We start from the raw sequence: 27,979 nt of genomic DNA on the forward strand, positions 1-27,979 counted from the left end.
TATTATTGTTTTTATTTCTGGTGTATTGGTTGTGATCTCTCCTCTTTCATTCTTGATTTTATTTATTTGGGTCCTTTTCTTTTTCTTTTTGATCAAACTGGCTAGTGGTTTATCAATTTTGTTAATTCCTTCAAAGAACCAGCTTCTGGTTTCATTGATCTGTTCTACTGTTTTTTGGTTTTTTTTTGTTTTTTTTTGGTTTTGATAGCATTAATTTCTGCTCTAATCTTTATTATTTCCTGTCTTCTGCTGGTTTGGGTTTTATTTGCTTTCTTTTTCCAGCTCCTTAAGGCGTAAGGTTAGGTTGTGTATCTGAGATCTTTCTTCCTTCTTTAGGAAGGCCTGGATTGCTATATACTCTCCTCTTATGACTGCCTTTGCTGTGTCCCAGAGGTTTTGGGTTGTGGTGTTATCATTTTCATTGGCTTCCATATACTTTTTAATTTCCTCTTTAACTGCTTGGTTAGCCCATTCATTCTTTAGTAGGATGTTCTTCAGTCTCCAAGTATTTGTTACCTTTCCAAATTTTTTCTTGTGGTTGATTTCGAGTTTCATAGTGTTGTGGTCTGAAAATATGCACAGTATGATCTCGATCTTTTTGTACTTGTTGAGCGCTTCTTTGTGTCCCAGTATATGGTCTATTCTGGAGAACGTTCCATGTGCACTGGAGAAGAATGTATATTCTGCTGCTTTAGGATGAAATGTTCTGAATATATCTGTTAAGTCCATCTGACCCAGTGTGTCATTCAAAGCCATTGTTTCCTTGTTGGATTTTTTGATCAGATGATCTGTCCATTGCTGTGAGTGGGGTGTTGAAGTCTCCTACTATTATGGTATTACTATCGATGAGTTTCTTTATGTTTGTGATTAATTGATTTGTATATTTGGGTGCTTCACATTTGGCACATAAATGTTTACCATTGTTAGGTCTTCTTGGTCGATAGACCCCTTGATTATGACATAATGCCCTTCTGCATCTCTTGATACAGTCTTTATTTCAAAGTGTAAATTGTCTGATATAAGTATGGCTACTCTGGCTTTCTTTTGTTGACCGTTAGCATGACAGATGGTTCTCCATCCCTTTATTTTCAATCTGAAGGTGTTTTTAGGTCTAAAGTGGATCTATTGTAAACAGCATATAGATGGATCTTGTTTTCTTATCCATTCTGTTACCCTATGTCTTTTGATTGGAGCATTGAGTCCATTGACATTTAGAGTGAGTACTGTAAGAGGAATTTATTGCCATTATGATGCTTTGGAGGTGGAGTTTCTGGTGGTGTTCTCTGGTCCTTTCTAATCTTTGTTGCTTTTGGTACTTATTTATTTATATATACTTTTTCATCTTTTCTCCCCTCAGAGAGTCCCCCTTAAAATTTCTTGCAGGGCTGGTTTAGTGGTCACAAACTCCTTTAATTTTTGTTTGTCTGGGAAACTTTTTAATCTCTCCTTCTATTTTGAATGACAGCCTTGCTGGATAAAGAATTCTTGGCTGCATATTTTTCTGATTCAGCACATATTTTTCTGATTCAGCCACTCCTTTCTGGTCTGCCAAGTTTCTGTGGATAGTTCTGCTGCAAACTTGATCTGTCTTCCCTTGTAGGTTAGGGACTTTTTTTTCCCTTGCTGCTTTCATGATTCTTTCCTTGCTTGAGTATTTTGTGAATTTGAGTATGATATGCCTTGTTGATGGTTGGTTTTTGTTGAATCTAATGGGGATCCTTTGTGCTTCCTGGATTTTGATGTCTGTGTCTTTCCCAGGTTAGGAAAGTTTTCTGCTATGATTTGCTCACATAACCCTTCTACTCCTATTTCTCTCTCTTCCTCTTCTGGGACCCCTGTGATTCTGATGTTCCTTTTTAGTGAGTCACTGATTTCTCTAATTCTTAAATTGTGCTCTTTTGCCTTAATCTCCCTCTTTTTTTCTGCTTCATTCTTCTCTATAATTTGTCCTCTATGTCGCTGATTCTCTGTTCTGCGTCATCCATCCTTGCCACCACTGCATCCATCCATGATTGCAGCTCAGTTATAGCATTTTTAATTTCATTCTGGCTATTTTTTTTCCTTCTTTTATCTCTGCAGAAAGGGATTCTAATCTATTTTCGACTCCAGCTAGTATTCTTATTATCGTGATTCTAAATTCTGGTTTCAGGTTTTCTGAATCAGAATTCTAGATTCAGACATCTTGCTTGTATCTGTGTTGGTCAAATCCCTGGCTGTCGTTTCTTTGTGCTCTTTCTTTTGTGGTGAATTCCTTCATTTTGTCATTTTGAAGGGAGAAAAGGAATCAATGAGGTAGAAAAATTGAAGTAAAAATATTAAAATTAAAAAACATTAATAATTTTAATTAATAATTAAACACACAAACACACACAAATCAAATAGATGATGCTAGATCCTAGTTGTGTTTTGGTCTTGGTGTTGAAAGTGGTTTGATAGATTAGAGAAAAAGAAGGTAAAAAAAAAAGGAAGTCGTTTGAGAATTTGAAAAAATGAATACACTGAAGTAGACTAAAATGAGATGATGGGAGTAAAATAGAATTTGAAAAAATTTACATGAAAGTAAAGAATATAGTAGAAAAAAATTAAAGAAAAATATTTTTAATAAAAACAAAATAAAAATGAATTTTTTCTCTTTCTGTATTCAAGAAAAAGTAGTGTAAAAGAGAAAAAAAAAAGAAAATTGAATAGATGGACCTGCTGACAGATTGAAGTAGGACTGAAATTACTTCGTTTTCCCCTAGAAGTCAGTAGTGCTTCATAGGCCATAAACTAAGCCGGCAGTGAGACTTGTGTTCTTGAAGAGCGAGGTGGGTCCAGTCGGGTGGGGCTCGGTGTGACGGCTCCGTTCTCCACTAGATGGCGCCGCTAGCCTCCTGGGGTGGATTGTTGTGGCACTCCTAAGTATGCGCGTGCACGGGAGCATGAAAATGGCTACCCTGTCTGTTTTCCCCGATCAGCAATTGCGCACCTGTCCTCTGTCTTCAGCTTCCATCCACTCCCTGCTCTTTCACTGTCTGTGACCAAGCCCCAGGCAGTATCTTTCTCCCGAGTTTTGTCTCAAATGCGCCTGTCTTCCCCGGCCCCTTACTTCTGATGGACTGCGGCCTTGACCCGTTCGGCCCCTCTGCGGGAGGGTCTCACCGAGCAATGGCCGAATGAGCAACGGCCGAATGTCGGCTGCACCCAGGAACGCCCACTGGACCCTGCTGCTGCCGGAGCCCCGCGACTGAGGCCAGGTGCCAGCCCGCCCCAGAAAAAGGTCGCGAGATGGTGTAGCAGCAGCCTCTCGGGGATTATGGAAAATCACAACACACGCCTGGCAGCGGGCTTCACCCTCGACGACCTTGTTCCAGCACCAGCGACTGTGGCCGTTTTCCGGGGTCTGCTGGGACCAGGTGGCTTCCACAGTCTCCGCCAAATGTCCTTCCAGCAGTGGAGCCGCTCCTCCCCGTGTGGCCCGAGCACCTCCCGGACCCCACTCTGCTCCTGGGGATTCGCCCTTCCCACCAGAGCACTGCCAGGTAGGGAGCTGCGGAGTTGCGGTCTCTGCGCCCCCCTTGTTTACAGTCTTAATGGAATTTAAACCCTCTCCTTTCTCCTTTCTCCCTTTTTAGTTCAGTCCCTGCGGCTGTTTCCAATTTTCCACTTTCTCTCCAGCTGCTTTTGGGGAGGGGTGCTTGTCCCGTATCCTCTCCCTCTCCCCAGTCTCCGTCCTCTCTCCACCCACAAAAGTGGTTCCCTATCTTTCGCGGCTTCTCGCTCCCCAAGTTCACCTCTCCGCACCGCCTACCTGCTGAATTCTGTGGTTCAGGTTGCGCAGATTGTTGTGTTAATCCTCAGATCAGTTTTCCAGTCATGTAGGATGGTTTAGTGTTGGTCTGGCTGGATTTCGTGGACACGAGACACACAAAAAACTTCCATGCTGTTCCGCCATCTTGGCTCCTCCCCTCTGGTCTGGGACATTTTTTGACTGAAAGATTTTTGATTGGTGATCCCATCTCTTTATTTTGTAATTATTTGCTGAGCAGTTACTGTGGGGATTACAACCAACCTCCTAATTGATAACAGTTTGGTTTGAGTTGATATCAATTTAACTTCAGCAGCATGCAAAAACTCTGCTTCTAAATAGTTCTCTCCCCTATGCTGTTATTATGTTGTTATTGTCACAGATTACATTTTTATACATTGTGTATAAGGCAGGGACAGAATGTGACAAAGACAAATAAAAAAATGACACAAAAACAAAAGTGCCACAAATATAAAAGTGCCACAACGCTTTCTTACTGCTCTAAATCGTCTCTTGATTCATCATGTGCTGGGTTTCTGGGAACCTTTGACAATTTCCCAGAATCATGAGAGTTGAATCAGACAATTTTTGCTTGATTTTTTGATGTTTTTTTTGAAGAGATGGGCCCTTTGTGCTGTCTAGTTTTCCATTTCCCTGACACTTCTCCTCTAATAGTTCTTTAACTTGGATTCTCTGTAATTCCACATATACTTTTGCGTCCTATGCAAACAAAGATTTTTACTTCTCCCTTTCCAATCTGGATGACACTTTTTTTTTTCCTTGCCAAATAGCGCTGACTAAACCCCCAACACTAAACCCTGAACACTAGCACTAGTGAGAACAGACATCCTTATTTTGTTCCTGATCTTAAGGGAAAATAGCATAGGTCTATTACCTATGCTGCTTGCTATGGGGTTTTCATAGATATCTGTTATCGGGTTGAGGAAGTTCCCTTTTATTTATTCCTAGTTTATTGAGTTTGGTTTTTTTTAATGAAGAAAGGGTGTTGCATTTTGTCAAATGCCTCTTTTAAATATACTGAGTTGATCATATGGTTTCCCCCCTTTTTTTTCTATTGAAATGGTGTATTTCATTAATTGTCTTTCAAATATTAAACCAAGTTTGCATTCCTGTGATAAATCCCACTTGGTCATAGTATACACTTCTATTTATACATTGCTGGATGTGGTTAGATAGCATTCTGTTGATAATTTTGAATCTATATTAATAAAGAAGACTGCAGTTTCATTTTCTTGAGGTATCTTTGTCTGGCTTTATTATCAGGGTAATACCGGCCTTCTAGAATGGGTTGAGAAATAATTCCTTCACTTCTAATTTTTTGGAAAAGTTTGTGAAGTATAGATGTTAATTCTTTAGATATTTGCTATGATTAATTAGTAAGGCCATCTGGACCTGGGATTTTCTTTGTGGGTAGTTTTAAAGAATCTATTGATAGCTCAATCTTTACTTATTAAATAGCTGTTCAGATTTTCTACTTCTTCTTGGGTCTTGATAGTTTGTGTCTTTCTAGGAATTTGTCAATTTCATTAAGGCTCTCCACTTTGTGGGCATATAGCTGTTCATAATAATCTCTTATAATCCTTTTTGTTTCTGTAAAGTCATCTCTTTCTTATTCCTGATTTTTGTAATTTGAGTGTCCTGGGGTTGTTGTTGTTGTTGTTGATTGTTGTTGTTTGGTATATCTCAAACTTTGTTGTTTGGTGTATCTCAAGCTACTATAACGAAAACTATAGACTAGATGGCTTACACAGTAGAAATTTATTTTCTAACAGTTCCAGAGGTTAGGAAGCCCAAGACCAAGATGCTGGCAGATTCAGTTCCTGGTCAGAGCTCTCTTCCTGGCTTGTAGGTGGTCACCTTCTTGCTGTGTGCCCTCATGGGTTTTCCTCACTGTGAGCATGCAAAGAGAGAGAACAAACTCTCTGATGTCTCTTCTTACGAGGACGTGAATCCTATTGGAGCAAGACCCCACCATTACGGCCTCATTTAACCTTAGTTATTTCCTAAAAGCCCCCTTTCCAGATATAGCCACACTGGTGGTTGGTGCTTCAAAATATGAATTTTAAGGGGACACAAATATTCAGTCCAAAACATTCCACCTCAGTCCTCCAAAATCCATGCCTTTCTCACATGCAAAACACATTCATCCCACTCCAATAGCCCCCAAATCTTAGTCTCATCCTAATAAACTCTAAAGTCTCATCTTAATATCATCTAAATCGGATATGGGTGCAACTCTGGGTGTGCTCCATCTCGAGGCAGAACTCTTCTCCAGCTGTGAAACTGTGAAACCAGACAAGTTATGTACTTCCAGAATATAATGGTGGACGGGCACACTGTAGACACTCCCTTTCCAAAAGGAGGAAAAGGGTAAGTTTTGTCATCCCTTTGATGACAAGCAAGCAAGTCCAAAACCTAACCAGGCAAATTTCATTAGATTTTAAGGCTTAAAAATAATCCTCTTTGGTTCTTTGGTCTGCCCTCCAGGCTCACAGGGGTGGCAGCCTCACCCACAAGATGCAGAGAAGCCCTGACCTTTCAGATCTTCAGGGTGGTCATGCTCCTTTGGGCTCTAGGGGCAGCCCCCCGACATGACTTTCTGTGAGGATCCTGCCCTGAGGCCCTCTGCAAGGGTATACTTTCTCTCTCAAACAAGAGAGGTGGCTGTACCCTTCAAAATGGAGGAGGAACCAGCCCTGCCCTCTGGGTTTGTGGTGGAAATGTCAGTTTTGATGACCTCTGAATCATTGTAAGAATGGAGCCTGAGCTGATAGGACTTGTGTCCTTAAATAAGAGACACCAGAGAACTTTCTTTCTCTCTCCATGTGCAGGAACCAAGGGAAAGTCATTTAAAGACAAAGCAAGAAGAGAAACTGTCCATAGGGCAGAAGGAGAGCTCTCACCAGAAGCCATATTGGCCGGAAACTTGATCTTGGACTTTTAGCCTTCACAACTATGAGAAATAAATGTCCATCGTTTAAGCCACTCATTTTACCTCTCCAAAATGTTGTCAATCTCGGTCATCTTTTAAAAGAATCTTTTGTTTATGTTACTTTTCTGGATTGCTTTGACTCATTTGCCTTTATATTCATTTATTTCACAAGCGTTTTTCAGGTGCTAGCTGCTATGGTATAAATATATATAAATATCTATAATATCTATATATATCTATAAATATATAGGTATTTATATATCTATATAAATATAGATATATTCATCTATAGGAATATAGATGAAGAAGTCATTTTTCTTGCCCTCATGGAGTTACAATGTTTTATACATTAGTCTCAAACTTTAGTGTGATTACATATCTTCCTATAAAGCTATTCAAAAATGAAGATCACTAAATCACATGTGAATAAATTATGTTTTATTAGCTATCGGTTATTACTTAGCTCAGGTATGAACCCAACCTAACGATCAATAGGTGTTTATGATGCACTCGTTTATGAACCATACACTGAGATTTATAACTCTAGTGGGTGAATCAGACATGAGAAGACATACTTAGGATACAGTGAGAAGGGGATCCAAGAGAGGTATGCAGGGGCAGCTGGAATTTACAGAAAATAGGAGAACAATAGGGTTTACAGGTAAAGTCAAGGGTGAACAAGGAAAGTCATCAGAAGGAGATGACAACTGAGGTAAACTTTAAAAGCATAAATAAGGGGTGCCTGGGTGGCTCAGTCTGTTGAGCATCGGACTTCAGCTCAGGTCATGATCTCGCGGTCTGTGAGTTCAAGCCCCACGCCGGGCTCTGTGCTGAGAGCTCAGAGCCTGAAGCCTGGTTCGAATTCTGTGTCTCCCTCTCTCTCTGCCCCTCCCCCACTCATGCTCTCTCTCTCTCTCTCTCTCTCTCTCTCTGTCAAAAATAAATAAACATTAAAAATTTTTTTTTTAAAAAAAGCATAAATTATCTTCATGAGTTAAAGAGATTGGAGAAGGGAAAGTTATCCCAGCTGGGGAGGAAGCCAGAATAAGCAAAGACAAGGAGTGGAAAATCACCTCTTCCTTTCAGGGAAGTAGGCTGTCTGATATTGGGGGAGAGTAAAGTGTCATCTCTGTGCGAAGGTCTTGCTTACTTACGCCTTTTTTTCTTCAGACATCGCTTTTAAAAATCCTGATCCGGGTTTCGTTGGGTTACCCTTCTTCGAAGAAAAACTGTATGGATTTAAGTTCTAAGTTCTTTTTGATTAGGTTCCATGCCGTCATTGAGGCGTTGCCCTTCTGGTGGAGTGTACTTACCAGGGGACCCAACTGGTTCATTAGATCAGTAGACTCATCACATCAGTGAATTGGTTTTCAAGGTATATGAACAGCTAGGTGGTGGTGTTTATATTAAACCTGGCATCTATGCCATTCAGTTAATTAATGGCAAAAGCAAACACAGGTGTTCGAGATAAGGGACAATATATTTTCTGTCCTCTTAACCAGAAGAATATTATATGTACGTGTGGATGATAAATGAGAAGTAGTAGCATTGACAACCGCTGTATAAAACCGAAACTAAAATAAAATAGAGAGGCCATCATTCTTGATACGTGCATTGGGAACTGGAAATAATTTCTGGTATTGTAAAATATTTCTCTATAAATACCTGTATTCTATACATTTATATTTATAGTAGAAACATTTTTAAACCAGATCAACTTGCTTTTCCACTCGTCTTCTTGATTGTTCACTTAAAATTATCCTGCTCCTCCAGTCATGGAGCTTTCTTCTCTGAAATTTTTGTTAGGCCTATAGAATTAATGTGGAAGAAAGCCAGAATTATTAACTCGGTGAAATTTCCTACCAGACCCAGATCTCCAAGGAGATTTGAAATTCTTTTCTTCATTGGATGTGAAGGTTGTTCTTAAGAGGAAAAGATGGGCCAGGGGGAAAGTTGTTAGGGAAAAAATGGCATTGCAAAGCCAGGTTAAGCCCAGAGCAAGATGTTCTTATCCCCTTGAGCCATGGCATGACCTGTCCATTAAACGAGATTTTATTCCTGGAATCTCAGTGGTAGATAAAGTCCCTAGATGCCTCATCAACCAGAGAATTTCTTTCTTCATTTGTTTCTGGCTTTAATCTTAAAATAATATGATGTTTTGAGTAGCATGAAACTATTGGTACTTAGAATAGCATTTAACCAGAGTAACTTCTTATGATAAAATTATTCTCAGGGTTCCTGGGTGACTCAGTCAGTTAAGCATCTGACTTCGGCCAGGAGCTCACAGTTCATGAATTTGAGCCCCACATCAGCCTCTGTGCTGACAGCTTGGAGCCTGGAGCCTGCTTCAGATTGTGTCTTCCTCTCTCTCTGCCCCTCCCCTGCTTGCCCTCTCTCCCTCTCCCTCTCTCTCTCTCTCTTCCTTTCTCTCTCTCTCTCAAAATAAATAAATAAACTTATAAAAAATTATTTAAAAAAATTATTCTCTTCCATCTGGTCTGCTCAGGTAGTTTTTGAACACAGAGCAAGTCAAGGAACTTTCCAGAACTTTCCAGAAGTTCTTCTAGAAGTTTTCCAGAAGAACTTCCCAGAAATTCTTCCCAAATGTAGATGGATACTCAGTGGCTGAGGGTGCTGTTTTTATGGGCAGCCACTTCTCCTCATCACACGTGTCACGATTTTGAGGCAAAACACTGAAAGGTCAAGCCCTGCTTTTGGACGATGGTATTTGAAATTACATAAAACAGGCAGCTGTCACTCGATGAGCTCTTATGAGGAGTGTACCTGCTACTACTTTCAGTGCTTTTTCTTAAGCATGAAATGTAAAATCTATACTTGTGAGGCATTAGGCTTTTCTAGATCTCTGTTTCCTTAACCGTAAAATGAGTGAGTTGGACAAATGGTGTCAACTTTTCTTTTCGGTTCGAAAAGTCTATAATTTATCTTAGGACATCCAAAAACTGCCCTAGTGAAGATAACAATTATTTATGTCGCATGACTTATGGATCATTTATAGATATAATCTGTGAGTCGTGCTGGCAGACGCTATATCATTCCCGATGCTGCACAATGCCAACAGCAGAAATGGAGTGCACCACGGAGCAGGTTTTAATTTGCTAAGTACATTTTCATTAAAAAAAGAAAAGTGATCCCTAAGAAATTGCCTTAATTATCTCTCTCTAAAAACCTTGAACAATGCTCTATTAATCTGCTTCTAATTTTAGATTACTTAAAGTGGACCACTTAATAAATACTTATCACCTGAACACAAATGATGTAGACACGTCCAAGTGAATTACAGGAGACCAAACTCAGGACAGGTAATCAGTTGACAGGGTTATGGGAACAGGGGAAATTTTCTAACTTTTACAGATCTCCGATTTCTCATCCTTTTGTAAATAGGCTTCACTATAAAATATCCTATATGTGCTTCTCAAATTCCCAATGTTGTGAGACCTTAGATTGAATGGATGTACTCTATTATTTAATGAAATAATTTTGCTGTTTCAAAGTTTCTCAGTGACTGAAAGGAACAGAAAGGTCAGAACAAACAGCTGACAGTGACGACAGAAGGAGGAACAAAACCCACTCAGTGCTTCTACCAGAAGTAGAATTGTTATATATTTAGTGAAATAAATATTCACTTTAATAAAATTAAGTTTTATTGAGAACCGAAATACAGTCGGTAATGCTGGACTTAACATTCCCTTTAAAGTATGTGTGGGGAGCCAGAAATCTCAGAGGGTACGAATAATGACAAGATAAACGTGAACATTTGGACTTCCTATGCACTAGAGTTTTTGTTGGCACTTTGCTGGTCCTCCTCGCCAAGATACCATGAGGTAGACATTGTCTCTTTCTTATCTGTGGGATAACTGAGGAGGAGGGATGTTCGTTACTTCCGTGGGGTCAGATTTTATTGACCGTACTTGTTCTACTCAAAAGGACCATTATTCCTTTACTTTACCTTCTTTAACTCTATGCGATTCCATCATGCCAGCCATGGAAAATTCCACACCTATCACCTCTGGTAGCTGTCCACACGTGCACATGCACACACCCCCCCAACACCCTCACACACAGGGAGGGACCCTCATGGAGGTGTCACGGTCAGATACACAGCTGGAAACTTGGACAATGACATCTTCTCCATGTACAGTGTTGTCCTTAATACGAGTGCTTTAAACGTCAGTAAGATTCAACCTCAAAGTTGCAGACAAAGAATTTTACGTGTCATCAAATCATATGGTAAAACTTATCATGGTGGGAAGGTCCTGGATTTGCCGTAGCACAGTCTCTCCCTGACAGTGGAAATAAACTAGGTCAAGAGGTCCCAGGAGACTCAGTGTAGTTCTGTATCAATTAACAGTGTGTTTACTTTATGAGAATACCGCGTTCTGCTTCGAGAGAGAAGCCATGCTTCCTTCCCTGCTGGACAGCCCCCCGGGGGTCAGGCATTGGAGTCTTCAGCTCTCACTGGGAGAAGGTTGCTCAACAAGAGAAAAAGTGGGCGACACTTTTGCAGGTTTCTTGACTTTTTCTTACGTTCCCTTTCTTCGAATTGGGAGAGGGATGTTGCATGAACACAAAAACGTATTCTTTTAGGGAACTTATTTCCTCCAAGAATCAGATAATTTTTCTGCTACTGAAAAATCTCCGTTTCCATATTCTGCCTCTTCCAACTCGCTCTCAGCATGCTCCCCACACACCTCTAGTTTTCTTAGCCGAAGGCATCATTCTTTCTCTCGTTCTACCACTTCTTTGCCCTTTCCAGATGTTTCTTTCATCCTCTTTCCTTTTCCCTCCATGCTCACTTACCCAAGGCCGGTCACTGCAGCTCTGTGGCTTGGCTTGGGGCAGTAGCAGCTGCTAGGAACACAGACTGCACAGAGAGGTGCCCCAGTTCAATCCTGCCTCTGCCACTTTTTTTTGTTTGTTTATAAAACAAACATGAAAAACCTCCTATAGCCTTTGTACTAGCTCCTAGAGGTTTTTGGAAGACAGGACCTATAAAACACCCAGGACAGCCCCCAGCGTTGCCCAGAATTTAGTTGGGTTGGGTGTCATTTTCACTGCCTTCAGCCACATCCACGCTCAGTGTAAGACACAGACGCAATCCTCAACACTAACGCTGAATAATTTAAGTTTGGTGCCTCCGTGTTCTCATTCAAAAACTAAAGCTGATAATTACCATCTACATCAGGAGCTATTTTCAGTGCTTGAGCTGTACCTGCTTCCTTTCCCCTCACTTCTGAAGGTAGATGAATTCTTCAAAACTGTTGCCATAGTCTTTAGGGAAGAGTCCACTGCGCCATTAATTAAAATAGAACTCCACTGGCCTCAGTGAGACCATACTCCTTCCAAAGGTAAGTGTCTGCCTCCCTGACTCCTGAGAGGGTATTTGGAAAATGACGTTGGGCTCTTTAGACGCATCCAAGTCCCAGAAGGACACTTCTTGAGTTAAGTAGTCACCATTCCCTGAGGGTCACAGATACTTCTAAATTCAAAAAGGAATTTCTCTCTTGAAGGTACTATGTTGCCTTTGAGAAAGATAGTTTGCACACCTGAGCACAGTTCTTTTCCTGATATGTTATAACTGGTTAGAATTAGGTGACATTAAGGGCAGCTAGGGAACACACAGTGAATAACAGACAGACCAACTCATGCCAACTTAGCAGATGAAACTGTGGGGGACACGAACATTATTTTCTCCTCCTTTTCCTATCTTGATAGACAACTTTGTCCCCTGAGAAGGAGCTCAGTTTATTCCAGAAGTCCCGACCCCCAGCCTACCATAAACAGATAATAAATGCAAGTCTACCCCAAACCTTAGGAGGTCAATTCTAAGAACAGCTACAGAACCCAGAGGGTACTGTCAGGATAAGGAGTCAGGATAGAAAAATTTTCCTTCCTTCCTTCCTTCCTTCCTTCCTTCCTTCCTTCCTCTCTCTCTTTCCCCCCTTCCTTCCTCTCTCTCCCTTCCTTCCTTCCTCTCTCTCTCTTCCTTCCTTCCTCCCTTTCTTTCTTTCTTTCCTTCTTTCCTTCTCTCTCTCTTTCTTTCCTTCTTTCTTTCTCTTCTCTCTTCCTTCCTTCTCTCTCTCTTCCTTCCTCTCTCTCTTCCCTCCTTCCTTCCTCTCTCTTCCTTCCTTCCTTCCTTTTTCTCTCTTCCTTCCTTCCTTCCTTCCTTCCTTCCTTCCTTCCTTCCTCTCTCTCTTTCCCCCCTTCCTTCCTCTCTCTCTCTTCCTTCCTCCCTCCCTTCCTCCCTCCCTCCCTTCCTCCCTCCCTCCCTTCCTTCCTCCCTCCCTCCTTCCTTCCTTCCTTCCTTCCTTCCTTCCTTCCTCTCTCTCTTCCCCCCTTCCTTCCTCTCTCTCCCTTCATTCCTTCCTTCCTCTCTCTCTCTTCCTTCCTTCCTCCCTTTCTTTCTTTCTTTCTTTCTTTCCTTCTTTCCTTCTTTCCTTCTCTCTCTCTTTCTTTCCTTCTTTCTTTCTCTTCTCTCTTCCTTCCTTACTCTCTCTTCCTTCCTTCCTCTCTCTTCCTTCCTTCCTTCCTCTCTCTTCCTTCCTTCCTTCCTTTTTCTCTCTTCCTTCCTTCCTTCCTTCCTTCCTTCCTTCCTCTCTTCCTTCCTTCCTCTCTTCCTCTCTCTCTCTTCCTTCCTCCCTCCCTTCCTCCCTCCCTCCCTTCCTTCATCCCTCCCTCCTTCCTTCCTTCCTTCCTTCCTTCCTTCCTTCCTTCCTCTCTCTCTTCCCCTTCCTTCCTTCCTTCCTTCCTTCCTCTCTTTCGTTCAGTGTTTATGTGTGTGTATACATGATTAGCTCTGAATTTCTTTGGGCTCTTTGGTTGATTTGAAATGAATGCAGGTGTAAGGTGTAAGGTTACTGGCCCTTGGCATCTTACCTTTAGAGGCATTAGGATCTCGGTTGGCTGCAGTACCTATGGATGAGTTTCCAAATCCCTGTTCCATCAGACATGGCGGCCTGGTTGGTGGTAGGTGGATGAAAGACATGACTGGCATCTGAAAACGGGTTTTAGTTCAAAGCCTGTTGTCCATCAGAGGGAGGGAGCCCCAAAAAATCTTATCTTCCAAGCCCATAAGCTTTAAGATTTTTGTAACATTTATTTATTTTGGGGGGGGGAGGGGCAGAGAGGGAGGGGGGACAATGTGAAGTGGGCTCTGTACTGACAGCAGAGAGCCCAGTGTGGGGCTCGAACTCATGAATGGTGAGCTCATGACCTGAGCCGAAGTCTGACACTTAACCCACTGAGCCACCCAGACGCCCTACCCCATAAGCTTTAAATGCAGCTGGATGGGTTTACACTGTAGTCCCCTTCTGCCAGTCTGGAACCTCCTGACACTTCAGTGGACCTTTCCGCATAAACGGGGTGCCTCTGGAAGTAAGAGCTGCCCTCCCGAACGGGCAGGGGAGGGGCAGGGATGAACCCCAGGTGCTCTCCCTAAAGCTCAGGAAGGGCAGGCTGGGAGCAGGGGACAAGGCCCCAGCCAACTGCACACCCTTCTTTCTCAGTCATTACAGACACTTGGCAAGAACCATTTCTCTTAAAGAAATCCTGACTAGTTCCAGCATTGCCGTCAGATTTGTATTTGATAGAGATAAACTACTTGTATTGAGCTCTTCCTTTATGCCCGGTGGTCTTCTGAGCACTTTGTATGTCTTAAGCATTTAGTCTGTAAAACAAGGACATAACTCAAGCACTCTTAATATTCCCTTTTTATAGCAAGGGAACTCGGGTACCGTTAAATAACTTACTCTAAGTGATAAAGAACGGACAGAAGGCGAAAAAGCCAAGGTTTGAACCTTAATCCTAGCCCTAACCCTTAACCCCAACCCCAACCCACTGTCTCCAGAAACCTCACTTTTAACCACTTTGCTATAAGGAACAGTTATATGCTCATTAACATTATTTGGGGACTAGTGAAAGCATTCAATACAGAATAAAATGTGCAGGAATTACTAGATACTGAAAGAGAAGATAATTTCATTAAATAAATTAATTTAATGAATGGCCAAATACGGTTTTGAGCTAGTGAGATGAAGACAATATCCAAAAGGTGCAATTGTCATTTATGCCTAAATCCCACATAGTTTTCCAGGAGGAAAAATGCTCCAATAGGATTAGAAGAAAAAACATTCATGAGAGTAAGAAAAATGGGATTTTAATTTTTCAAATTGCATCGACCATCTTAAAAAAATATTCTTTTTTCTTGTAAGGCTCTGTCTTGTCTCAAAGATGCTACAAAACAGCAACTATATTTTACCACTGAAATAAAATGCTGTCAAAATATTACGTTAGTTATACAACAATCCAACTACCGAGAACACAAATATTAGGTCTGTTACACCCCAAAGACTAGCACGGTGCAAAGGAAAATGGAAAACATCAACATTCAAAATGATTTTCCATGAACTGAAAGCTCATTTAGAAAATGATAGATTCTTTCCCCTCGTGAGCCGAACACCAGCTGTAGGTCAATGGATATTAAATTTAACATTCAGTTTTATATTCAAACATAGTAACAATGGAAATCACATCCAGCATCCACAAGAGGCTGGATAAATAAGGCAAAGAGATAGTGGAGATGTGCATTTCTGGGATTGTGACCTCCCTGAGATTTTGCCCCAACAACCTGTAGAGCAGGCCCCTAGGTGTCACATCTGTGCTTAATACCTACTTGTTGACTGGATGAAGAAAGAAGTCATCACAGCCGATCCGTGTGTTTGAGCAGGTTCGGGGACAGACTTCAAGATATTGATGATGTATACCATACAATTTTAGTGAAGCATCTTCAAAGAGCATATGGAGAGGGTAATGTACTTTTTACGTGTTTGGGTTTTTTCCTTCAACTGGGAGAGACATAAGTTGCTTCAACTCAGTAAAGAATCTAAACATGTTAAAAATCACTCCTTGACAAAAAAACTCTCCAAAATAAGATTTGTTCAAGAATAGTGATTGGACTCTAAATTCGCATCTATGTAAATTGACCACATTACTTAAGTTGACAAAATTTCCAATGGGAAGGGAAAAAAAGGAATGTAACACAGCAAATTGTAGCTTTTTCTAGTGTTTGTTCCTTCATAATAGTAAAGGGTCACTATGGCACATGTCTAGCTAAAGGTAATTGCAGTGCTAACCCCATTCAACCACGATTACTCTCTCTTCTTTCTTCCACATGGCCGGAATAATAAACTTTGCTGTGTGTCTAAAGTTGGGTTGATTGCTTCGTAGAAAGATGTGATGGCAATATAACATCATATCAGTCTCTTGCCTAAATCCTTTCTTTGGATTCCTTTGTCCTTAGAATAAAACCTTAGATTAGATTTGTGGTAGTGACTTCTGAGACCCTCCATGCACACCTCCCTGATTAATTGTGCTACATCATCTCCTACCAATTTCCTCCTCCATTACTAAGCTTTGGTCAGTATTGGTTTGCTCATAATATTTGGTTCTTTTTCTTTTCACTTGTTACAATTTATAATCATATATCTATTTGCATGTTCTTTCATTCAGTATCTTTTCTTCCAGTTGGTTGGGGACATGAGATTTTAGAGTGTGCTCTTTATTTTTTTTCTAATTTTTTTAATGTTTATTTATTTTTGAGAGAGATAAACAGAGTGCGAGTGGGGGAGGTGAAGGCAGAGAGGGAGACACAGAATCCGAAGCAGGTTCCAGGCTCTGAGCTGTCAGCACAGATCCCGATGTGGGGCTTGAATTCATGAGCTGTGAGATCATGACCTGAGCTGAAGTTGTATGCTTAACCATACAACTCAGTCAACTGAAGTTGACTGAGCCACCTAGGCTCCCCTAGAGTGTGCTCTTTAAATGAAGGTGGGAATGACCCCTGACTTCAAGGACACTTGCAATGCAGTGGGGACACAAAAGTATACACAAGAGCCAGAGAATTATATAAAAGAAGGTATATCAATTGTACAACATCCTCTGCCGGCACTGTGAACATTATGGCAGTTAGAGACAATGAGTGATATGAACTAGGGGTTTTGAAACAAGTTTCTAATGGAATGAAGCCTGAATGGATGCAACCTAACAGGTGGGGAGATGGCTCAAGCCAGGGGTGAGAATTACCTGTGAGATTGCGTCACAGGTGTTGGGGTGGGGGACGCGCGGAGAAGAGCTGGCTAAATCAGAGCAATTGTGTTCGACCTGATTGGCCTTTTGACTCCCAGAGCATTTATGGTAGACGTTCCTCCTAAACCCTCACCTTTGCCCAGAATACGGACCACAGCCCAAGTCTGATGGAGTTTAAGTTGGACACAATTCCTGGAACTCCATTACCTCCCCCTCAGAGGATTTGGATAGATTTGGCAGAAGAGTCTGGAAAGGAGTTCAACCATTGCTCATATTCACCTTACCTCTTCCTCTTCTCTCCCCATACCGCCCTCCAAAACAGAACTCCCATTATCTTTTTTTTTTGAACCTCCATTATCTTAAATTCATGAGGCAATCAATGAGGTACTATTGGCTTCATTAATGATGCACTAATTCACACATCACAGAAAAAAATAAGGGGAGTTGAAGATGCTGATTGTTGAGACATCCCCCAACGTCTGTTTTTGTTCTTTATCAAGTCCATTGGCTTCATGCTTCTTGCCCTGCATGACTTTCCTCTGGCTGAAGTCAATATGACTAATTCCTTCACTCAACATTTGCATACATAGGACAATTTAATGACTATGTGCACATTTTGAGAAACAGGTACGGTGGGAGTGAGCAGTTTACGTCTTTGGATTCAACATTATCCTATTTCTTCATGTATCTATTCAAAAAAATACTCCTTCATGTTCCTTGATGCTGAACTATACGACTGACATCTTAGTAGAAATAAATTTTTCAGAATTTTTCTATGACAGAAAGAACTTTGGGGCAGCTGAGCACTTGGTTCATGTGAAGAAGATGGAGGAGACCCTACTGAGTCTGGAAAGGAGCACAAACATAGGGCCCTCATGTGAACACTGTGCCCACTTAGCTCACCGCGGAGGCAGCCATCTTGAATGGGCTGCTGTGTGAAAAGAGCACTGGGAAGGCCGTGTTTGGAACAATAGATGTGAGTAAGGCTGGCACCCAATGGCTTGCTCTTCCAGACTTTGTATTGCTGCAGACAGGGGTGTTGCTTCAAGACACGGCAGCCCTGACGGCAGGCAGCACCTTCTCAGGATCTTTTCACACATGCCTTGTTGATGAGCATGGCTCCCAGCCCCATTCGCTACCTCAGAAACCAGTTATTTCCAAGGCTTTGGCGTTGGTCTCCCCAGGGCACACAGCCTGAGTAAACTAGTCCCTACTGGTTGGTGTGGTGTCCACCAACGTTAGAGCTGGAAAAACACAGATTCAGGCTTGGCCAAGCTCCATTTTATTGTCAGGATGCTAGCTTCAGAGGGACAACTGTCCAGATTCTGTCAGCATCCAGCAGAGGCACCACACTGGCTTACAGGGGTCGTTCCTGTGTGCCAAGCTCTGGGGGAGCCCAGGGACGAGGGATGAGCAGACAGAGCCCCCTTCCACAGCCAGCAGCACTCACGCTTCTGACTCTGAGCCCAGGGCTCCCTTGCAAACCACGTCTAGGGGAAGGAATCTCCCTAGAGAAAGAGACAACTTGTTTGACATGTTGTTCAAAGCGGCTGGTTTTAAAATAAATCAGTCTGCTTTACATGAACAGTTTATGACTCCAGAGTCAAATGGGTACTTTTATGATTTCATACACTGTATTTTTTTTTTCCTGAAAGCTTTACATTTTGTGAGTTCTCTCAAAGTTCAAGTTGTTCTCATTATTCTGGAAAAGGGAACAAATTCTTATATTGTATTCAAAGGCCTTTTAGTAAATACAACCATTGCAAGGGATTGTCATCTTGGCTCTTGTAAAGTGAAGGGTCGTATAATGCATAGAAAGTTTATCTGTGGCCATGAAACAATATTGTGCTTCTTTTTTCTTTTGGTTATGCCCTTAGGTAAACAAACGCCCCCTCCCCCCCCCCTTAATATGTATTTTCTCCTCTCTGCCTAAAATGTTTTGAGTCATCACAAGGTGTTTCTCCTGAGTAATTTCCACGTATGTCATACCTACTTGAGAATTACTAAAAGAGTCATTCTAGAACATAGTTGTTTATTTATCACCCCCCCCCCCACTTCCCAAATAGCTTATGATCTTTTAAAAAAGCAAACTTTAGCACAACATCAATGGGTAATGCAACAAACAACCTCAAATATAAATAAAAACCATCAATCACTCTTTCTCACCGTCTTAACCAAAAAGATGAAAATGTATTCTCCCCCCACCCCCCGAAAAAAATAATGGCACAGAAACATTTATTTTTCTTTGCTCTTCAAATTTGTCTTTTAGTAGTTGAGAGCAGATGAAATCTTTTATCACTATATTTAGACGTCAACCAGGCAGGTCGGTGCCATGGCAACCGCTGCACGAAGAAATGTTAGCAAGGGAGGCGCAGGCGTGCTCCGAGGAGGTGCTTACTTAGTGCCACTCGACTGAGACGGAAGGTACTGTCTGGCCAAGGCTACGTGTCCCGCTGCTCTTGGACCCCTGCAAGAGGGGATGGTGCACGGCAGTCATTGTGTATCGTCCAAGTGCAAGAAATGGCTGAAGGATGAATGCAAATGAGCCTCTGTGCCTGAGTCTCCTCTCCTGATTCCGGGCTCCTCTCGTCACCAATGACTCTGCCTTGTCCTTAAAATTCCTGCTTACCTTGAGTCCCAAGATTATTCTAGATGCTCACTTGATACCCAGATACCAGCAAGATAAGTTCATACCCATGCATTTGTATTCCATGGTTTTCCCGCACACCTATCTGAGGGTAAGAATGCACGCAGGCAACAGGGGCTTATCCAGAGCTTATCCATTGCCAAATACTGTTTTAGGCACTAGACACAAAAAGGGATGGAACAGGCAGGGTCCTTGTCTTCTTGGAGCTCACATTCACCGGGAGAGAGATAGATGATGAAATACAACAGTAAGTAAGAATAACACGCGTATAGTAGACACACATTTAAAATGCCATATGTGTCAGTAAGTGATGTAACAACTACCAGGTGAGACAGTTTTTGTACAATGGGGCCGGGCTAGTGGGTGGAGAACCTGGGGAAAACTGCTCTGAAAGACTGACACTTGAATTGAAACTTGAATGACAGGAAGAACGGCCACCCAAGATCCAGAGAACGGGCTTCCAGAGCGGGCAGTGGTGCAAAGGCTCTTGGGAAAAAACAGCTCTGCCATATTCCAGGAATAAACAAAAGTCCAGTGTGGCGGGAGAGCAGCAAGGGCCAGGCAAGTACCGAACGGCACTTGTCCAATCTACCACCTGCATGCCCTTCAGAACCACTCCCGTCTGCGAGCACCCCGCAGACAGGCATGGGAGTCCCCAGGAAAAGTCGTCCCCTGAGATCTAAAATGAAGAGAGTGTGTCCACCTCGGCCACGGTGGCTACGTATGCCAGTGCCAGGGTGACGATAGCAGATCCCTTCACTCATGCCTTCCTCGTGTGGCGGTCTTCTTTCACTAGGACTCAGTCAGAGCATTTGGTGACCACACCTGGAGACAGGCTGGAGAAGAGGCAGCAGGCCTGGCTTAGAGGTGTCCTTCCCTCTCAGGGATCCTTAGCTTCCAGCACTTGAATTTCCTCTTCCTTTGAGGCGAACTCTTTGTTTCTTTTCCGAGGAGGTTCTCTAGTTTCTCATGTGATGGTACCCCTATCAGTTTTCTAAGGGTACAGTTAGGCCTAAATTTGAGTAGGTAGGGTTCAGCTTGGGTTCACGTTGCTACTTTATTCCAGAGTGCCTACTTACCTGTGACTCTGTCTTGAACACCTCCTTCCTCAGCACTGTTGAGAAATGGACGTCGTATAGGTGAGCTATGTGGACTGGGACACAAGATTCGATGATGCTTCTTGGAAAAGGATGTAGAGTCAGTGGTTTTCCTTTCCTGGGTGGGAGGGCTTTCTCCTCTTGTTTCCTTGCAACAGATTTACAGTAATCTGGGCAGCCCGACATTATCATTGTCTCTAGCCGAACAAGCCTAAGAAAAATAAAGGGGTCTTAGAAAAGGCAAAGGACTATGGGAGATAGTACTTTCGACTAGCCACGCTGCTCTATTCTCCATGCCCTAGTGAGGGATATGAATTAGAAACCAAAGCATTTATTTTCTTTAAAACGAAGATAAGGCGCGTAGGCAGGGCATGTAAGGAACCATGGTTGTGCAAATATATTTTTCAGGTTAAAGTATAATTTGTTCTGTTTCTGAACTTGCTACTCGGAAGGAGGAAATGAATCTTCCTCTTTGAGATACTGACCCTTCAACTAGTGAGAACATTCATTATTTCTCACATTTAATAGGAACTGTGGAGAGAGTCAGGACATTTTGGCAACCTACTCAAGAAATATTATGAGAAACCTACCAAGCCGAAAACACAATACTAAGACTTTATAGTGGCTGAGCCCAAACAAGGGCAAAGTACCATTGGTTGCTTATTCACTTAATGCACATTTATTGATTACTTCTGACGACTGGTACTCGGGTCATAGCTGTGTTAATCACCCTTTCTCCCAGGGTTTCTTGTGAGAAATAAATGAGATAAAGTTACTTTACAATACGTGTTAACTGGTAGTGAATTAGTAAATAATTATTTTCCTGCCCCTTTCCCAACCTTTTCAAGATAACGTGCTTGATGTTTATGACTCTTAAAAAACAAAACAAACCAACACAAAACCCACTTCCAGCACCCACCTAGTCTTATTTTCTATGAGTTTGACATCTGGGACTCTTACGTCAGCAGTGGTATGTCGGTCCTCTGGGGACTGCACACTGGGTGTCTTCAACTACAGAAATGGATTGTCTCACAGTTGTGCAGCTAGATGTCCTAGAGCAAGCTGTCAGCAGGGTTGGTCCGTTCTAAAGGCGATGGGGGAGGCATCTGTTCCAGGCCTCTCTGCTTGGTGTGTGGAAAGCAATTTTCACGTTCACGTGGCATCCTCCCTCTCTGTGTCCAAATTGCCCCTTCTTACAAGGACACCAGTTATACTGGACTGGCGCCCACACCACTGATCTCATCCTAACTTGAGTAAATATGACTGCAGCACTGCTATTTCAAAATAAGTTCACATTCAGCTCCTGGGGTTAGGACTTGAACGTAAGAAGTGGGGGGAGCAGGGAAGAGGGACAATTCAACTCATAACAAGTCGTATTGTTTTACTTTGAGTATCCGAACTCACCCTCTTCTCTCTCTTTTGCTCTTTCTACTCTCCTAAAATCTATTGAAACCTCTTGTATCCTTCAAGTCTAATTTAATGCTTCCCTCTTCCATGTAGCTCCAATTTCTCTACCTAGAGTGGAATTAATTTTTCTGAATCCTATATGTAGTTATTTTGCTTTTTGAAAAATAGTTTTATTTATTCGAGTAATTATTTTCTATAACATTAACATATGGCACTATTCAATCAATAAATACTTTGAATGAATGAAGGTATTTGTGAAGATTTCTTCTTCCCCCAAAGACTATAAACTCTCAAAATAAGGGCTCATGTTTATGCTTATTTCTATACCAAATGTTTTTTTCTTTTTATTAAGTTTATATATTTAGAGAGAGATTGAGCACAAGCAGGGCAGGGACAGAGAGAGAATCCCAAGCAGGTTCTGTGCTGTCAATGCAGACCCCGACATGGGACTCATGAACCTTGAGTCATGAACCATGATCATTACCTGAGCTGAAATCAAGAGATCATGACCTGAGCCGAAACAAGAGCCGGAGACTTAACCGACTACCCAGGTGCCCCTATAATAAATATTTTTTTTTAATTTTTTAACATTTATTTATTTTTGAGAGAGAGAGAGACAGACAGACAGAATCCAAAGCAGACTCCAGGCTCTGAGCTGTCAGCACGGAGCCCTACACAGGACTCTAACTCACCAACCATGAGATCATGACCTGAGCCAAGGTCAGAGGCTAAACCAGCTGAGCCACCTAAGTGTCCCTGTAATAAATGTTTTTTAACACAGATGCTTGTTTGTAGGGTGGTCGAATGGAGAAAATGCACCAGTGGGAAAGAGACAGATTACTTGGGAAGAGAATCCCAAAGGATGACATTTCCCTGGTAGCCTTTTCACAGTACAGAGGCTACTTGTTCACCTTGTTAGCTTTGAAAACCGATTCCAACAGCAAATGGAGAGTGGTTTCATCTTTAAGATAAACGCATGCATGAGGTCAATGGATAAAATCAGAACATCGATTTATTAATTTGCAGTGAGAAATGAACTGTCATAAACACTGAAGGGCAATGTCTCTTGGTTAGTTCTATGTGGGAAGTCAGATATAATCAGAAGTTTACTGAACGAGCAGGGAGTCAGATCAAGGGAAAATCAATAAGTGATTTGAATATATAATGACATCCGACTAAGATAGTCTGATGCATTTATCTCCACATTTGCGGTTCTCTTGCCAGTGGAATAACATCCTTGAGTCCGGTGGCTTAGCACGAAGGTGCTTCCAATGTTTGAGTCTTGGGCTGTTCTTTCTGTTTGTGTAAAGTGGGTATCCTGTTTTATAATCCTCATGGATCATGCCTTACTCTTAATATCCAAACAAAATACTTTATGGCTCCCATATGGTGTGACTGTAACATAATTCAGTATTTCTCAAATATTTCTGAGAATTTCTTGTCCTAGTTATCATTTATTATCTGTCATTCCAAAGTCCTGCTCCTAGAATCCCCTCCCCAGCCGCTTCTTGCCAACTTACTGCTATCTCTATGTTGTTTTGTCTCTCACTCATATTACTGAGTCCCAACACCTGTATCTAACCTTGTCTTTAGTTCCCAGAAAAAGTGGAACACTTAACTGTCCTGGTTAGCTAGTTTTCTGGAAATATGTGTCATAAGGGAATTTCAAAGCAGGAAAGGGGTAAAAAAAAGCTAACCAGACTGACCAGCTGTCACTGCTCCCAAAGATTATTGGCCGTGGTCCATCACAGACCATCCCTTCGTGGCAATTTCTGCACTACCGTGTTGTTGCAACAACTATCCTACTCTATTAAGAGATCTCAGGGCACCCGGGTGGCTCAGTTGGTTAAGTGTCTGACTTCTGCTAAGGTCATGATCTCACAGTTTGTGAGTTCAAGCCCTGCATTGGGCTGTCTGCTGTCAGCCTGGAGCCTGCTTTGAATTCCAGGTTTTCCTCTCTCTCTACCCCTCCCTCTCATATGCGCATGTTTTCTCTCTCTCTCAAAAATAAATAAACATTAAAAAAAGAGATCTCCACCTTCTCTCTTAAACTCCCAAACTACCTTTCCCAGCGTACATGTAAAAATAGCAAAATCCCTTATTTTTAAAAAAATGGGCGTACAATTATGTATCCTAGTTTTGCACTTAGCTCTGTTCTAAAAATTATTCATATTGTTGCATAATCTGAACGGTTATTTTATTTTATTTTTTTAACGTTTATTTGCTTTTGACAGAGAGAGAGAGAGACATACAGACAGAGCGTGAATGGGGTGAATGGGGGAGGGGCAGAGCGAGAGAGAGAGGGAGACACAGAATCCAAAGCAGGCCTCAGGCTCTGAGCTGTTGGTTATTTTAATGTTTATTTAGTTGTTCATTGGCTTTTGACCCAAATATAGCTATAGATTACTCTGACGACTCTGTATAGATACTCTCTTGCTGTTTAGATACAAGGGAAGCACCACTTACTTTAATAATAAAAGATGGCATATGTAAGTTTTAATAAAATGACTGTCGAAGCATTCTCATTAAAATTAATAACAAACTAAAAAAGTCCCCCTTTTATATAATCATACTATCATTTACAGAAAATGTTTATTAAATGCCTACCATGTGCCGAACACTGTGATAGGTCTTGGGATACAACAGAGAGCAAAAAAACATACAGCCCGTATTCTCAAATATAAATTAAATAAAATAATTACACAAATGAGTATATAATCACAAAGTGAGGTTAGTACTCTGAAGAAAAGAAACTTGGTCTTTGGGAGCATTAAACGATAGCTTCTAGCCTAGGCTGGGCATCAGGAAGGCGAAGTCACATTCACACCGATCAGGAGACATGGCTGGTAAGACAGCAGAGAAGGAGGAGCGGACAGAAGCACAGCCTTCCAGACAGAGTCGGTGCTCGGTCACTTGGGATAACAGAAGATGTCCACTGCCGTTGGAGAGCAGGGGTGCAGAGAGGAGTTGTATGAAGCCCACGATGAGGCTGGAAAGACAGGCAGAGAGGCTGGACCATGCAGGAACTCAGGGGATTGTCAGAACTCAGATAGAAATTTTGAAAAAAGAGCCCACGCTGGTCGTAGTGTGGAGAAGGTACTGGAGGTGTGCCAGAGTCTGCAGAAGAAAACAGTCCAATCCAAAGATGATAAATGTTGGAACTAAAAACTGCCCCCCCCAGCTGAAGAAAGGACAGGAGGAAGGATCGGAGAATCGTGAGAGGAAGAACATGAAGAAGAATCAGCGATGGATTGGATATTAGCAATAAAAGAAGGAAAAGCCACAGATGTGACTCATGCAGCTGAAAGGATGCACGTTGAAATAAGAAACCCTAGGGAAAAAGCAGGACTCGGAGGCTAAAATCATGAGTTCAGTGTTGGTCATGTGGAGTTTGGGTGCATTTGAGATACTCAATTAACCTGTTAATAGTGGCTGGTTATGCTGGCTAGAGCTCAGAAGAGAGACCTGAGCTCTCTCAACAGTTGATTTGAAGAGGTAGTTGAGGGTGGGTGAGATTGTCCTTGGAAAAGAGTACGATGTGGAAAAAGCAAAGGGTCAAAACACGAGTTGCAAGAGGCAGTGGCATTTCATGGCTGTGGAGAGGAGCGTGTGTCCAGAAAGGGCGATAAGCAGGAGAGGGAGGTGCCCCACAAGGCACTAGGAGGGGAAATGACCCCAAGGGAACGGGAAGGAATGGAACCAATCAGTAGGGAGCAGTCACTCAGGAGGTTTTCTATGAAGTAGAAAAGCAAAAGTTTGGGGTGTGAACAGGGAAGTGTGATAGAGAAAGGTTTTTGTTGATCATGTATCTGATTTAGTTGGGGGACTTTATGCGCCAATGGCAATAATAGGGTGGATCTATGCGGGTGATTCCACTAGACAGAGGGGATTATTAGTAATTTCGGCTACCTTAGGATCAAAACACTGGCACAGGGGTTAGCTCTGGATAGGGGAAGGGCACAGCTGAGAAAAACAGGAAGAAAGAAAATGGATGTTTCTAGACACAGCAGGGTGGATTAATTTGGATGTTGAAGGATATTCCAAATGATGGCTTCCACTTTTCTGTTAAGAAGAAGGTTTAATCTTTGCCTGATGAGGGAATGGTTGGGTGGAATTGTAGATCATTGCAGATGGATATGATGGAAAAAAAAAAAGGGGGGGGAAATCAGTTTAGGGTCGTGACAAAGCTGTCTCTGAAATGGAGGGACATGAAATCGAAGTTGAGTAAGAAGGAAGAAAAGAAAGACTTGGGACATGGTGATTGGGACATGCCTGGAACGTGGGGGAGGCATCCTTGGAGACCTCTTCCCATTGGGAAGAATGTGGAATACTTGGGGTGGATCAAGGTCAGGTGGTGACAAGTCCTGGGCATGACTTTGAGAGAGCATGGCTGAGGCAGAGGGAAGAAAGTCTTACAGGGCTAGGTCATGGAACTGAGCGACTGGGGTATTGGATGGGCCATCTTAGTGGGGGCTGAAGGGCAACTCAGGTTCTCATTTCAGTCTGTCTCTCGAGACTGAATCATGGAGCAGTAACCTACAGAACCTAAAAGGAGCATGACAACGCTCTCCTAATCACTTTGATCTTGAACTCCCAGCCTCCAGAACTATAAAAAAAAGAAATCTTTAGTATTTAAGCCACCCAGTCTATGTCATTATGGTAGCTCAAGCAGACTAATATGCAAACTGTCCAGAGTGAATGCAGACCGCCTAAGTTAATGAGCTCAGTTCCACAAGACTGCCCTTATTTCAGATGTAAGTTGCAGGTTCAAGTCCCTGCAGGGTCCCTACACTTCTGTCTAACCTGGCTATAAATTCAGGGGTTCTCATGACACCTCTACAACTTTGATAATTTGCTAGAATAGCTCACAGAATTCAGAAAAAACACATTTACTGGGTTATTATAAAGGATACAACACAGGAACAGCCAAATAGCAGACATGCAAGGTTAAAGTATGGCGTGAGCAAGCGAGGCACAGAGCTTCTGTGCCCTCCCTGGGTATGCCATCCTGTCACCCTGGTGTGTTCAGCAACCCAGAAGCTCTCTGGACCCCATTGTCTAAGGGGTTTCTATGAAGGTTCTGTTATATAGGCATGATGATTAAATCGTTGGCCATTGGTAATTGAACTCAACCTTTGGCTCCTTTCCCCTCCCCAGCAGTCAGGGGGTAGGAGTGAGAACTGAAAGTTCCAGCCTTTTAACCATACCTTGGTGTTTCTGGCAACCAGCTCATCCAGAAGCCATCTAGGAGCCCGCTAGAATCACTCCATTAGCATAACACAGGTATGGTTGAAAGGATTTTGTTATGAGTGACAATAGAAGCTCCTGCCCACTCAAGAAATTGCTAGGGTTTTAGTTAGCTCTGTGCCAGGTACCAGGGACAAAGAGTAAATATACATTTGCCATTATACCACGCATCCTTTGAATGGTGACCTTGGTGGCAGACAGCTTTTGAAATAATGATCACTGGGGACCCGGGTGGCTCAGTCGGTTAAGCATCAGACTTCTTCTCAGGTCATCATCTCATGGTTCATGAGGTCGAGCCCTGCATCAGGCTCTGCACTAACGGCTCAGAACCTGCAGCCTGCTTCCGATTTTGGGTCTCCCATTCTCTCTGCGCCTCCCCTGCTCACTCTCTCTCTCTTTCTCTCTCTGTCTCTCTCTCTCAAAGATAAATAAACATTGAAATAACGATCATTGTTTCTTCCTGGTCCAAGTTTCCTTTTTTGACCAATTCATACATTCAGGCAGGTGTGATCAATCCAGGGTAGTATAACAGCCATCATCCTTCCCCAAGATGACCTGTGGCTCTCTTATTCAAATCATTATAGTTTGATTTTATACTTTATCTCAAAAGATATCCATAATTGTTTTATTGCCAAGTTCTTCAGGCATACCTTATAGTAAGTAGCCTTTATGTCTTTAACAACTGTATTAAGTGAATAATTCCCATAAGAGCACAGAAATAAACAAGCAAACAAATAAGA

Source organism: Panthera leo, chromosome F2 (assembly GCF_018350215.1).
Source record: "Panthera leo isolate Ple1 chromosome F2, P.leo_Ple1_pat1.1, whole genome shotgun sequence".
Taxonomy (NCBI): domain Eukaryota; kingdom Metazoa; phylum Chordata; class Mammalia; order Carnivora; family Felidae; genus Panthera; species Panthera leo.